The 13,083-nt window shown below is 35.8% G+C and overlaps 1 pseudogene; it reads right to left on the bottom strand.

Annotated features, from left to right (window-relative positions):
* Nucleotides 1–3,911: 3,911 nt before the first annotated feature.
* On the bottom strand, nt 3,912–12,851 carry LOC120176421 (annotated as a pseudogene).
* Between the last annotated feature and the right edge of the window lie 232 nt (nt 12,852–13,083).

The raw sequence follows: 13,083 nt of genomic DNA, 5'->3' as shown, positions 1-13,083 counted from the left end.
TGGAAATAGACTCATTGCAAGTCTTATTTCCATAAAACACCCTATACATAATAACATGCACTCACCTTGGTCTCACTAGTCCAAGTCATGCACTTATCTCTTTCTTTCTCGATCTTATCTCGTTGACTCATCAGATACTTGCTTCCGATCGACATCTACACAATTATACAATTCAATAAATATCGAAATTCGAAATACTTAGAAAGATTCTTGCCCATATAAACTAAACAAAGCACTGATTCCTTAATTCCAACTTAGGTAGTATCTATACTACAAGCACAATACCGATACCTCTAAACTTGTAGTATCGATACCCTTATACGGTATCGATACCCATTTTCGATTCTGAAATTTTATTACAAGAAATGGTACTAATACCTCCCCATTGGTATCGATACCCATGGTACCGATACTACCACTTCAGTATCGATACCCCATGAATATTTATCCCATTTTTGCCTTTGGTATCGATACTGTTCATGCAATATTGATACTCTACGCATAATTATCACATAATTTATCTTGTAGTATCGGTACCTACTCAACCGATACCGATACTACTAGCCCAGAGTATGCTTCACTAACCCAAAAATTATCCAATACCAACCTAAACCTTTCATGCCATAAAACTCAATTACACTTACTTAAATCAATTTATATCTATATAACACATCATGGTCTTCAATATTTTAACACAAATCTTAAAATCAAAAATCTCACTACATTTTCAACATGTTCTAATTTTATTTATAACACCTTAAACTACTTATTCTAACTGATGACAAGTCAAATTTAATCTCAAAACTCATTTATTAACTTCTTTCCACAATTTCAGTTAACCACCCCTTATATTAAATCTTCCATAACTTCTTCATCTTTTAGTTTTACACTACTATAACCTTTCCTTAAGCTTTCTTAACACTCCAAGAATCAAAACCAACTTTAAAATGAAAGAATCAATCAAGTTGAAACCAACTCACCTTATCACTGAAGGCACGGGAGGAAGAAGATAACCAAGTCTTCAGACTTTTCTTTTCCTTTATACCATTATCCACGTGTTTATATCCCTTAAAAAGAGAAAATAAAAATCTTCTCTTAGAAAAGACCATAATACCCTTATTACTTTCAAACTTTATTATTAAATCCAACATCAAAATTTTCTAGTTAAGTCCCTGAACTTTTCAATTTTTCAAAATTAAACATAGTTTTCAAAACTTCCATTTTAGTCACTAGCCCTGATTTTGGGATATTACACTAATACCCCTTATCTTGTTCTGATTCCGTAACCTGTGTAACAAAACAGACAAAACTTGAGTACAAAAAATGAATAAGAAAGGAGAAAGAGGATCATATTGTCTCAGTCCTTTACTAGATTTGAACTCACGAGTAAAACTACCATTTACACGAATTGAAAAAGTAACTGATTCTACCCATCTCATTATAGTACCAACCTAGGTAGAATAGAAACCTAACTGTAACATCACCTGTCGCAGCAAATGCCACTTCACTCTATTATACACATTTTCCATGTCCAACTTAAGTGCAACCCATTTGTTCGGACCATTTTTAGATGAATTCAGATAATTAAAAAGCTCATGGGCCACTAATATATTATCGGATATTTGCCTACCTGAAAGAAAAACAATATGATTCTCACTGATACAAGTCCTCATAATCCCTTTCAAACGACGAATCATCACCTTTGAAACAATCTTATAGACCACATTACATAGACTAATAGGTCGTAGTTGCCTCATCTGTTGAGGGTCAAGCACCTTAGGGATGAGAACAATCACGCTCTCTTGTTCACCAACTCCATATCCAATTCACCTCTCAATAATTGCAAACAGAGTCACACCAAATCATTACCAACAAGGTCTCAATGTATTCGATAGAAGCTGCCAGGTATACCATCAATACCTGATGCTTTCCTAGGATTGATATCACGGAATGCTGCAACAATCTCATCAAAAGTAAATTCCGAACATAATGCACGATTCATATCAGGAGTGATAACAAGTACAATAGCATCAATAATAGAATCATCAATCATATGCTTAGAGGATGTAAACAAATTCACAAAATAATCAACAACTATACACAAGCAAATCTTGTGTATGCTAAACTAATTATAGGGAACATGAGACCAAAATATTGTTTTGAACTCTTAAACGGGACTAATTAACTATTTATGTGGTGGTTATGTATGTCCTTTCTTATTTGATTGATTACTATAAATATGTTAATTAATTAATTACAGATTGATTGAAGATTAGATTTGGATTCTGTTGTATTCGAAGAAGACACAGAAACAAGTCTATGTTACAAAATATGAAAGATGCGTCTAAACTCCTACTTGACCTTACACAGATAAAATGTGATAACAGTATGTATTTTTATCGGCTCAATTATTTAATTTATTTGGTTAATTATATTATTTTTTAATAATTTTAAATTATTATTTATTTATAATTTTAAATTATTATTTATTTATAATTTTTATTTAATCATTAATAATTTTCGCACAATTGTTTGAACTTATGACATTTAAACAAAATAATATTCCTCTTGACATTAAGATCACTTGACATTAAGATAACTTGATATGTTTAATTGAATGGCAGCATTACCCATAAGCTTTTATTTTTCCTTTTTGGTAAAACATGGTGTTGAAATTATATGGGGAATTGTAAATAAACATTTAAATCATGTGGGGCACTTGAAGTTTCATCAGAGCCGTTGATCACTGTCGTATCAGGATAAGGCAAATAGGCATACACAAAGATATCTGAAAGCTAAGCTATGATCCAACGGTTCTCTAAACCCATGAACCGTCATCACTCATCATTAATGAACGGCTCCTTGTTGTAATAGTTAACGGACACAGGTGCATGATTTTATATTAAAAAATTACAATTTATATTAAAAATTTAAAAGATATAAAAATATAAAATTTTAAAAGATATAAAATTAAATAATCAATAATGATCGTGTCTTTAGAATCTTAGATCTATTCAAAGACGACGGGTATATGATTTTTTTATTAGAATGATGAATTTATAAAATTTTAAGAGAAAATAAATTTATAAAATTTGAAGAATAAAAGTAGGTTTTGAATATAAAATATAAAAATATCTAAAAATGTAAAATTTAAAAAAGAAGACCATCTCACGCCCCTAAATTGTCCCTGGATCAATTTCTTTCTCCCCAAAATGAAAAAAAATGGGAAGATATTGAGGCAAACCCAGACAGTAAGATATAAAAGTAGAGCAGAGGAGGGCATTGCTATTGGGGTTTGGGGTCGAGGTCTGGCTTCTAGTCTAGTGCGTGTGGGGGGTTTTAAGATGATGATTAAAGCCCTCCATGTGGGCTGTGGGGTTCCCGCGTGCACGTGCAGGGTGGTGGCCCCTTTCCGGCGTGTCAATCACAGTTCATAGCTATACACATTTGTAATTAATGACTAATCCCTTCTTTTAGATTTTCCCCCTCATTATATCACAAGATTTATTCAGAATTTTTTTAATTATTGAAAAGTTAAATATATATTTTCCAGATATAATTATTTAAACATATTCTTTTAAAAAAACATAATATTTTCTTCTATCATTAATATAATTTGATGAGTTATTTACTAATATTTTTTAATACAAATATATACAACTTTGGTCGATAATGCATGTTTGCAGTGTTAACTCTCTAAGAGTATATATCCAATAGGTTATGCTCACAGAGGGTCATGTTATATATATTCATATATGATTGTAAGCTTTAAATTCTAATTCTGATATCTTAATTTTATTGTTGAACACGAATTTTTATGTTAGTGGATTATCGATATAATATTCACCTTTTGTATAGCAAAATAACGGCAGTCGTGGGTTGGCGACATCGTCATCGTCGTCTCCAAGCAATTACTTCATGCCATTCGGGGGAGGACCGCGGCTATGTGCAGGAACGGAATTGGCTAAACTGGAAATGGCGGTATTCATCCACCATTTGGTCCTCAAGTACCAGTGGGAGTTAGCCGACACGGATGAAGCCTTTGCCTGTTAGGAAAATAAACCGAGTACAAGTAATTTCCCTATAACCAGATTAGTGAGAATGCGAAATAAAAGCGGAAAAATAATACCCGAAAATTGATAACGGAGTTCAGCCAATTGTGCTTACGTCTCCGGGCTGCTGCAGATCTTTTACTAAGAGAGAAAATTTACAGGTGTTTTACAAAACACTCACTACTCACAAGAAAGCTCTCTAGTATAGGAAGAAAGAAATGTTTTGGGATGATTTTGAAGCTAAATGGGTAAGGGTATTTATAGTAGAAACTTAGGGACTAATCTTTGAAAATACCCTAAAGTGCAATGACTAAAGTGAATTTACCCATTCCTATTTTCAACAAACATCTACCAAAATTTTACCAAACTTTGAAAAACATTTTTCAAAGAAACATTTACCAAACTTTGAAAAAAACATTTTCCAAAGTTGGTTGCCAAACTTTGAAACTTTTAACAATCTCCCACTTGAAGACTGATTTTAATATGTCTTCACACCTCGATCAATGCAGCAGCATGTCTGGTCTTGTTATTCTAGCATGCCAACTGAAGTTGAACACAACTTCAGTTTGTCCGTAGTCACCGTCTTTGTCAACATGTCTGCCGGATTTGAGCTCCACTAATCTTTTCAAGTTTCAAAATCCCATCTTCCAGAAGAGACCGGATAAAATGATATCTCAATTGTATGTGCTTTGTCCTGGAATGAAAAGACGGATTCTTTGCTAGATGGATAGCACTTTGACTGTCGCAATACAAGATATTGTTTTCTTGTTTCTTGCCTAACTCTTCCAAGAAACTTTGGAGCCAAACCATCTCCTTGCTGGCTTCCGTAACAGCGACATATTCTGCTTCAGTTGTGGAGAGAGCAACTATCTTCTGTAGTTGAGAAACCCAACTCACTGCAGTGCCTCCTAGAGTATAGACATACCCTGTAGTGCTCCTTCTGATGTCGACATTTCCGGCTAAGTCAGCATCTACATAGCCTGTCAGTATCATATCTCCACCTTTGAAACAAAGTGCTTTGTTTGTGGTACCCGAAGATATCTGAGGATCCATTTGACTGCTTCCCAGTGTACCTTGCCCGGATTATTCATGTACCTGCTAACAGCTCCCACTGCATGAGCAATATCTGGTCTGGTACAAACCATGGCATACATCAGACTTCCAATTGCTGAGGCATACGGCACCTTCACCATGTGTGCACGTTCTTCCTCCGTCTTTGGTGATTGGTCTTTGGAGAGTCTGAAATGAACACCTAAAGGTGTACTTACTGGTTTAGCATCTTGCATGTTGAACCTGGAGAGTACTTTGTTGATGTACTCAGCCTGTGATAACATCAATGTCCCCGACTTTGTGTCTCTCTTGATCCTCATCCCAAGAATCTGCTTTGCAGCGCCCAGATCCTTCATAGCAAACTGCTTCGACAATTTTTGCTTCAAGTGTATAATCTCTTGCATGTCTGAGCCTGCAACGAGCATGTCATCAACGTACAATAATAAAATAATGAAGCTGTTGTCGAACCTCTTGATGTAGCAACAATGATCTGCTTGGCATCTGATAAAACAACTGCTACTCATGAAGCTATCGAACTTCTTGTACCACTGTCTAGGAGCTTGTTTTAAACCATACAAGCTCTTCTTCAACCTGCATACCAGGTTTTTCTTGTCTGCCTCTATGAAGCCTTCTGGCTGCCTCATATAGATTTCTTCCTCCAAATCACCATGAAGGAAAGCTGTCTTTACATCTAACTGCTCAAGATGTAAATTCTCTGCAGCTACAATTTTCAACACCAGTCTGATTGTAGACAATTTTACGACTGGAGAGAAATTTCATTGTAGTCAATACCTTCTTTTTGCTGAAAGCCTTTGACAACCAATCTTGCTTTGTAGCGTTTGCTCCCATCGTGCTCTTCTTTGATCCTGTAAATCCACTTGTTGTGGAGCGCTTTCTTGCCTGGTGGTAATTCAGCTAATTCCCATGTCTGATTTGACATAAGCGAGTCCATCTCATCTTTCATGGAAGACTCCCACTTGACTGAATCCTCCACTTGCATTGCTTCATCATAGCACTCTGGTTCACCATTGTCAGTCAGCAACAAGTAGTGTAAAGAAGGAGAATACCGTTGGGTTGGTTTAGGAATTCTGGAGGAGCGTCTCAGTTCTGGTGTGCCTGGTTCTTCTTGAACTGCTTCAGGATTGATCTGAACATCATTTCCAGAAATCTCCTCGAACTCAGCAAATTCCTTTGTTTCAGCTTCATTACTTGATTCTGCGGTTGATCTATCTTTGTACATCACATTTTCATTGAAAATGACGTCTCTGCTTCTGATGATCTTCCGATTTTCATAGTCCCAAAACCGGTAACCGAACTCATCACCGCCATAACCAACAAAGGCACATTTGTTGGACTTAGCATCAAGCTTACTTCTTTCAGCAGAGTCTATGTGTACATAAGAAATACAACCAAACACTCTTAAGTGTGAAAGGTTTATTTCTTTCTTGCTCCAAACTTCCTCTGGTATTCTGCCATCCAAAGGAACTGAGGGCCCACGGTTGATCAAGTAAGCTGCAGTGTTGATTGCTTCAGCCCATAGAAATTTGGGCAAGCCGGCATGTATCCTCATACTTCTGGCACGTTCATTCAGAGTTCTGTTCATGCGCTCTGCTACACCATTATGTTGCGGTGTCTTGGGAACTGTTGTCTCCATCTTGATCCCATTGTTTTCACAGAAATCTCTGAATCTACTGTCTCTGTACTCTCCTCCATTGTCAGACCTCAACCGCTTGACTTTCAAACCAGTCTCATTTTCCACCATGGCCTTCCATTTTCTGAAGATATCGAAGACTTCTTTTCTTCTTCAGAAAATAAACCCACACCTTCCTTGTTGAATCATCGATGAAGGTGACATAATATAGTGAGCCTGCAAGAGATGGAACTGGGGATGGTCCCCATACATCAGTATGAACCAATTCTAACCTTTCTGCCTTGGGTGTCTTGCCAATCTTTGCAAAACTGACTTTCTTTTGTTTGCCAAAGATGTAATCCTCACATAGTCCGACATCTACATTTTTTAGATCCGGCAGCTTCCCTTTTGACAAAGTGTCTTCATCCCTTTCTCGCTCATATGGCCAAGCCTTTGGTGCCATAGGTTGATTTTCCATCAGCATCTGCTACTGCAATGATATTCTCTAAATTTGAGGTTACATAGAGAGTACCAGTCTTCTTACCACGAGCAATGACGAGTGCTCCTTTGGTAATCTTCCATTCACAGCCTGAAAAGGTTGTGCTATATCCTTCTCCATCAAGCTGTCCAACAGAAATCAGATTTCTTTTGAGGCCAGGAATATGTCTCACTCCTGTCAGCTTCCAGGTGGTCTGGTTTGGCAACTTTAGTCGGATGTCTCCTTTTCCGACGATCTTTAAGGTTTCATCATCAGCAAGATGAACCTTCCCAAAATCACCACTGACATAGTTCTCCATGATTTCTTGGCATGGGGTGGAGTGGAAAGATGCCCCTGAATCCAAGATCCATGATTCAATCGGACTGTTGACGCTTAGAATCATGGCATCACCTGTCTCCTCTGTCACGTTGGCAGATTCCTGTGCACCGGTATCTTTCTTCAGTGCTCGGCAATCTCTTTTAAAGTGACCTTTCTTGCCACAATTATAACAGGTAAAATCTTTCTTTCCCGTTCTAGATTTTTCCCGTCTGGATTTTGATCTGCCACGATTTGAATATCTTTCTGAAGTTCTTCCTCTAGACTCCGTGTGCAAGGCTGAGGAGGTTGATGCTTCACCCGATTCTCTCCGTCGAATTTCTTCACTCAGTACCAGATCCCGAACATCGTCGAATTTTAATTTGCTGTTTCCCGACGAACTGCTGACTGCTGTAACAGTAGCATTCCAACTGTCTGGTAGAGATGATAAGAGAATTAAAGCTCGAACTTCATCATCGAACTCAATTTCCACTGAACTCAACTGGGTTGTGATTGTGTTGAGTTCATTTAGGTGTTGTGCCACCGATGCCCCTTCCGTCATCCGCAAATTGAATAATCGCCTCATCAAATGAACTTTGTTTGAGGCCGATGGTTTCTCATACATACTGGAGAGAGCCGCCATAAGACCCGCCGTGGTCTTTTCCTTTGCTATGTGAAAGCAACATTTCGGGACAACGTCAGTCGGATGACTCCGAGGGCTTGTCGGTCGAGAAGAGCCCAGTCTTCATTCTTCATGCCCTCTGGTTGCTTTCCTGAGAGAGGTTGATAAAGATTTTTCTGGTACAGAAAATCTTCAATCTGCATCTTCCAAAAGCCAAAGTCCGCACCATCGAACTTTTCAATTTTCACCTTCCCTTCGTCTGCAGCCATCGCTTCCACTCGAATCTGGCTTCTTTTGGATCGTTTCTGACAATTCTTGCGAACCACCGTGTATTAGAACACCACCGTCGACAAACTCGTATCGCCGACCGAAATTTCACTATTCACAAAATTCACTATTTACGTGAATAGTAATGAATAGTAACCTCACAGAAAAATTGACAAAATTCACAACCAAAAGCTCTGATTACCAGTTGTTAGGAAAATAAACCGAGTACAAGTAATTTCCCTATAACCAGATTAGTGAGAATGCGAAATAAAAGCGGAAAAATAATACCCGAAAATTGATAACGGAGTTCAGCCAATTGTGCTTACGTCTCCGGGCTGCTGCAGATCTTTTACTAAGAGAGAAAATTTACAGGTGTTTACAAAACACTCACTACTCACAAGAAAGCTCTCTAGTATAGGAAGAAAGAAATGTTTTGGGATGATTTTGAAGCTAAATGGGTAAGGGTATTTATAGTAGAAACTTAGGGACTAATCTTTGAAAATACCCTAAAGTGCAATGACTAAAGTGAATTTACCCATTCCTATTTTCAACAAACATCTACCAAAATTTTACCAAACTTTGAAAAACATTTTTCAAAGAAACATTTACCAAACTTTGAAAAAAACATTTTCCAAAGTTGGTTGCCAAACTTTGAAACTTTTAACATTGCCTTCCCATTTGTAGACTTCCCTAAAGGCCTTCCCATCAGAGTTCAAGTCATAAAATAGAAGGCTCTGCCGCTCGTGTTGGATATAGTATATCACATGAAGAAAAAGGGCAAGACAAACATATTCAAAGTACATATATTTATATTCGCATCAAGCGTATTAATGTAAATTTTAATTTTATTTTGTCTAGTAATTATTATTTTTTATTTTATATATTTTTTTTTTGTTTTCATTTTTCAGGTTGTTTTACTTATTTTTTAACATTATTTATACATTTTGTTTTATCAAAACAAAGTAAAAGGTGGGATGGGATAAAGAAATTTAGAATGAATTGAATAAACTAATAAAATTAGTGCAATAATTAAAGCCTGATATTGATTTTAGAAAGGGAAAAAAACTAAGATTCAAATAAATGAATATATAGAATGTCTGACGTTTTTCACATTTAGTACATCAACTAAGATTCAAATAAATGATATTGATAAAAATACTGGGTAAATTTCACATTTAGTACCTCAACTATCATTTTTCTTCTGTTTTGGTCACTCAACTATTTTTTTCTAAAATCATATCTAACTTTTAGTTTCGATTTCATTTTGGCCACATTCAATTAAAAAATTCATGGGAATGCTGATGTGTCACCATCAGATATTGCTATGTCATCATTGAAAAAATAAAATATGTCACACCAATAATTATATTATTTTTTTAACGGCAGTAACCAAAATAAAATCAGGACCAAATGTTAAGTGTACTTTGAAAAAAAGTTGGATGATTATAACAGAATAAAAATGATACTTTGGCACTAAACGTGTAGTTTACCCAAAAAATTAATGGAGGGGAGGATGTTTGTTTTGTGATCCTCCCCGTTTGAAAAATGGAGTTGTAACGGTTTTGGAATTTTTGATTATTTTGGGGCCCTTTTCTCATAATTCATTGAGTCCTCGCCAGCCCTTCTTTTTCCACTACGCACATCAATCCTTTTATATTATTTTCTTCTTAATTAGATAAAGCAATCGAAGTATTGTTAACTTCATCCTCAATACAGTTGATGTCTCACAATTTATGAATTTGATAAATCAAAATTGACAAGGTATCCAAAATTATATACAATAATAAGCAGCAATCCATGCAAAACACGTTAATACATTAATTAATTATGTATAATATAGTTGTTCGTTACAAAATAGTGATAAAAATTGATCCTTCATAAGTTATATATACGATCAGATTTAATCCATTTCACATACTATTTCTTTTTTTTTTTAAAATGGGTTAAAATCATTTTTGTAAATAAAATAAACTATGGACTGACCTGCCATCGCCATGGATTGAAGTCTTGAACAGGGATCCAAGTGCACTGCTGCAATCACCGGGAGCACTTTCCACCCACATGGAATATCATAACCTTTTCCACCACCCCAAAAATAAAATTATTGTTCTTAAGCTCCAATTTTTTAAAATCAAAAGCTGCTTGGTTTAAGCCAGCTATTTAAAGTAGTAGCATGTTTTTAGCTTACCTTTGTACCGAACGTCTTTTAGAGCTTTTCTATGCAGAAATCTGACCACATTACCAAGCCTAAGTGTCTCATTAATAACCTATACAAAATTGTGCAACATTAATAAAATGACCCAAAATAACTTTAGATTCAATGGTAAACTACATATTTAGTATCCAACTATCATATAATGGTTTGTTAAGTCCAACAGCTATTAAAGTTATAAAATAATCCTCCAATTACAGGGTACTATTTTGTTCAATCTCCCGAATATTCAAATGTTCCAATTTTTTTTCTTTTTCGTTAAAATAATTGATAATTGTATGAGTTAGACGTTAATTTGTTAACTTAGATATAATAAAGTCATATTTTAATGATGTATACTAGTATCGCGTTGTTTTCAAGCACTGACTCAACGACATAATGTTTCAAATATTGACTCGATAAAATAATATAAACGGTTTTGGGATTAATTTTATCACATCTCAGTCAATAGGTTAACGTCTAGCTTGGATGACCACCTAATTTTTAACGAAAAAAGGATGAATTTGAAATATATAAATAGTCGAGTGATCATTTTGTAACTTTTAATAGTTAGAGACTTAACAAAACAACACCCTATAATTAGGAAATCATTTTGTAACATTTAATAGTCGATAACACCCTATAATTAAAAAACCATTTTGTAACTTATAATATTCGAGAGACTTAACAAAATAATATCTTATAGTCGGGGATATTTTTGTTTTTTACCATAAAAAATATATATATGGTTAACTAAAAGCGAGAGAGCTTAGCTTAGCTTACACATTGTGTGAACTCCATTTTCTTGTAATCATCCCAGTTGAGCTCAATCTCCCCTGATTGCTTCTTGGCTCTGGCAATTTCAAGGTGTTCTTCCTGTGATTACATTTTTAGAAAACAGAATTATAAGGAAAAAATGAAAGATTTTGCAGTAAAACAAGCAGTGGGTTGCTTACTCTCACTGTTGAATGGCCATGGGCAACCTGGCAAGAAGTAGATGGCTAAGGTTATGGCTACCGATGAAGTTTCATGTCCAGCAAAAAGCAAGCTCAAAATCAAATCAAGTATTTGCTCTGTCGAATGATTGGAATGCTTTAAAACCCATTCAAGAAGATCATCTTCCTCCGCGTTTTCTTTTCCCTCCTTCATCTTCCTTTTCCTCTCCACCATTTTTCTCTCGATAAATTTCAGGATTGTTGATCGAGACTGCCAAATAAACATAAATGAACCATCAGATTCCACAGTTTATAACTAGAAAAGAACATATCTGGGTTTCATAGTTTTACTTGCAAGGCTTTTCTGTATGCAGTTCCAGGCAAATTGAGAGGAGCAGAAACCACTCCTTTCATGAAAGTAACATATTCTTGCTTCAGCTGCTCGGTCTCAGCATGTCCAGGGTCGGTTTTTTGCCATCAAATTGAAAGTGAGCTGCAAAAAAAAAAAAAAATAAAACACACAAATTCACAAGCTACCAACTTCGATTTTTCTTCTCCAGTAAAGAAAGTCGCACCTTTTTTGCTTCATCCTGAGTTGAGAATACACACTTCTCTTTCCAACTACTTAGAACAAGCAAAGTATGCTTCTCCACTTCTCTCAAAAGCCGAGTCTTTAACCTTGCGTTGCTCAAGAAATTGAGTGATATAATTCTCATGTCTCTATGCATATCTCCAACTAAAACCAACATCGACCATTTCCCAAGAATGCCACCGATACTCCTCGGGTAACTGCACTCGAATAGTCTCCCTTCGTTTTGTAATATGAACTTGTTCAGCCCAGCATCTGCAGAAACTATTGTCTTCTCACCGAACAAGTTTGATTTGTAGATATTCCCATACCTGGAAAAACGTTGAATTGATTCAAAAACATAAGAGAAAGTTTCTGTTTCTGTTTTCTAAAAAAAGGGTTGAAACTCAAAGATTACCGGGATATATGGTGGTGCATGAATTCACCAACCGATGTAGCAGAGTAAGGCTTCAAGTAACCCATGGTTTCACCAACAAAAGGCCACCCATGTTCCCAGGTGGAAGATTATACCTTCTTTGTTTTCTCTTGTTGAGGAGGAAGAAGAGCATCAGACATAAATAGATGGAAGGAAGCAGAAGAAGAGATGGGGTGAGTCGGGCATGGAGACACCGACCCTTTTGCTTCTTCAATCCTCCTCTTTTGTGTTGGCTTTCCAAGAAAGAAATCAGAAATCTACTTTTGTGTGTGTGTTTTTTTTAAAAGGGAATCCTAATTCACTTCATGTTGCTACTTAATGAAAAAGCTTTGAATTTAGAGTTGGCCAATAAGCTTACATATTATACTCTAGGGTATACTACAAGTTTGGTATCTCAATTATTACTTTTATTCCGTTTTGATCATCTAACTATTTTTTTTCCAAAATGACATAATATCAAAATTAACCCCTAACATTTACCAGAATGATACTTTGGCTCATTTTCTCTTTTAGCATTTTGACCCCAACATTTTATTTTG

Source organism: Hibiscus syriacus, unplaced genomic scaffold (assembly GCF_006381635.1).
Source record: "Hibiscus syriacus cultivar Baekdansim isolate YM2019G1 unplaced genomic scaffold, ASM638163v2 tig00000329_pilon, whole genome shotgun sequence".
In the NCBI taxonomy this organism is placed as follows: Eukaryota; Viridiplantae; Streptophyta; class Magnoliopsida; order Malvales; family Malvaceae; genus Hibiscus; species Hibiscus syriacus.
This window is presented reverse-complemented; position numbering and strand designations above follow the sequence as displayed.